Raw genomic sequence first — 2,979 nt, forward strand, 5'->3', positions numbered from 1 at the left:
AATAAAGGTCAACACATGCGCCTAAACAAAAAAGGAAAGCTACAGATGGCAAATTAGGTAAAGGGAGATCTACGAAAAAATAATATGCTATACCATTTTTATTTTTTTATTTACTCATTTACTGTCATACCTTAAAGGACCTTCTCGGAAGGGCATTACATGAGAAGGGGGGGGGGGGGGGGGGGGAGTAAGTACAGCATATATAAAATACACAAAAAAATTATAAAATAAAAACTTTCACAGCAGTGCAAACATACAAAAAATCGTAAATCATTCCATACCTAAATGACTGCTGATAAGAAAACGAAAATAATCAGGATGATTCTCGGTGACGATGCGCTCTCTTAGATCATTCCACCACACCGCTTTTTTAGGGAAGAAGGAATACGAAAACGGAAGTCCGGCAGGTGAAACGGCCAATATGGCGTCAGAGATTAAGATGATCTGAAATTAAAGGCGACTATGCCAGGGTGCCTGGGCTGAGAGATGGTGCGTAGTAAATGCGATGAAAATGGCATAAACGAAGAAGCTTGCGCCTTAAGGCTAGCTCTGGAAGGTCGGCTTTTTATATTAATAAGGTGACGCTCGAATGTTGAGAACACTCAAGAAAAAATAAAGTTCGCGAATCGGTTTTCAAAAGCTTCTATTTCAGCGTACAAATACGCTTGGTGATAACTTCAGGTGCTTGATGCGTACTCAAGTTTCGGCCGAATTAATGGAATATATGCAGTTGTCTTTAAGTGAGGAGGAGCGTAACGAAGTGTATGTTTTAGGTAGCCCAGAGAACAATTGGACGATGATAACAGTGACTGAGTATGCACCTTCCAGAAGAGATGCGAGTCGACGTGAACGGATGAAACAGGCTCAACCGTGTTAGAATCAATAAACTAGTTATGAGAAAAGAAGGTTTATCTTCTAACAAATGAGATGAGTTTGCATTTAGAAGGGTTAAGTTTCATAAGCCAAGTTTAGCACCCCAAAGATAAGTTAATGAGGTCATGTTGTAGTTGAATGCTATCTTCCTTGTAAGAAGTTTATTTGTACACAGCGCAGTCGTCTGAAAAAATACGAATTCGTGAGGAAATTCATAAAAGTAAGTAATTAAAACATATGAAAAAAGCAAGGGTCTAAGGATGGTGCCTTCAAGTACAACACATATTACTCTGAGTTTGAAAGTTATTTACGAGGTAGGGTAGGCTGACGTTTGACTAAACTTGTTTTCACATTGCCTCGGCTTCACTTTATACGATTGACTTAAAACTTCCCAGGTTATTTTTTGATCGTTTTTGCTGGCTCCTAACAAGGGTTAATTTAAAAACATTCAATCATGCGACATTTAAAAAAAAATATTTATAACTTTTTTACTTTAATTGACTAACATTTGTGAAATGCCAATATTAACTGGAGTCACGAAACCTTTCCTAGTTATTTCTCAAATCGTGGGCTCTCCCCTGAAAAAAAAAAAAACAACAACATATATGTGAAAAATAATCGCACGTAAATAGTTTTTTTTAATAAATGCTTATATTCCTGTTGTCTATTTTTTATGCTTCCTGTGAAGAGAAATATATGAATAAAAAAAGCTTCAAGGATCGAGATACATTTTATGAGGTGCAGTAAATAAAGTAGGCATGTAGTATTAACTAATCAAAAAATCTTTCTGACAGCTCCGCTAGTTTCGGAGAAAATGTTCTTTTAATGGATAAATACAGTTTTCGAAAAATCTCAATTGGACGTTTGGCAGCTCATTCACACACCTAAAACGCGCCTGATGGATAGTTTTAGCGTCATTCCTTTTGCCCTGCCTTGTGGAGCCTGTCCTGGTATTCATTCGCCTTCATTTTTCTTCTTTACTTACTCTCCGCAAAGGACCGAAACTCTACTTTCGTGGTTCGGATATTTTTCATCGTTCAAGGTCGCGTCACAAAACACGATGATAATGCGATTAAGGCAAAGGTGCAAGCGAGCTGGACAAGAATGACGATAATAATCCCTGGCGAGGGAGAACAAGGGGCTCAAAGAACTACAAAAACGAGCCCGGTGTTACTATAGACCAACTCAACTCTCCGACGTCACGCCGATGCGGTGGTGCTGCTGTCGGCTCTGCGCATGCGCAGATGCTTCGCCTGGGGCAAATCTGGTTTCTGCGCGCGCGCAGTCCCCCCACCCGGTGGGCAAACGCGGGTTTGTTTGTGAACAGTCTGTTGGTCCATAAGGCACCGAGCACTTTTTTTTTTCTTCAATGCCGTTTCTGTAGTACGCAACTGAGACTGGTCGCACTAATTATTTTAACCAATCTTTCTTCCCACAGACCATTATGGACTGGAACGACCTGCCACCTGATATAGTGGCCATTAATGACCCCACATTGTTTAGTGATGCTATAATTTCACGTTTTTACTAAGAATCAATCATTGTATTTTTTTCACATCTTATTCAAGTGCAGCATTGTTAGCTGCAACACCTGGTGCTTTGTTTTTCTATTTTTTCATGTATGACCCCCCCCCCTTATGTAATGCCTTTGAAGAAGGTCCTTTAAGGGTACAATGAATGAATGAATGAATGAATGAATGAGTATTGGCTAAAGGATAGAATGATAATATTAACCTTATACGTATTTAGCTTGGTATTGTATTGAAGATTAGTTATTTCTGCGTGATAGCTCCGGATACAAAGTTTAGATCAAATTATGAGAAGCAAAACTCTCTCACGTATTAAATAGCACAAACCCCAGCATTTTGGCCGGGAAGATTGAATTTCACCTAATCACTGTACTTGTATACCGATTCTAAACGACTTCACAACATCTTTCCGGAACGTTTTTCCTAAATTCATAGAGCCCGCTTTCCTCGTCCTTCCATTCTGTGGAATACTTGGTTGTTGTCGATTTGCATTCGGCAATCTTTGTCGGGCTAGTTCCGCTTTGAATTGCCATTTTCCAGCTGCCTTTGACTGAAATTGCTAAAAGGAGACGGTTCA

Source organism: Ixodes scapularis, unplaced genomic scaffold, assembly GCF_016920785.2.
Source record: "Ixodes scapularis isolate PalLabHiFi unplaced genomic scaffold, ASM1692078v2 PGA_scaffold3__209_contigs__length_174095766, whole genome shotgun sequence".
NCBI classification, from domain to species: domain Eukaryota; kingdom Metazoa; phylum Arthropoda; class Arachnida; order Ixodida; family Ixodidae; genus Ixodes; species Ixodes scapularis.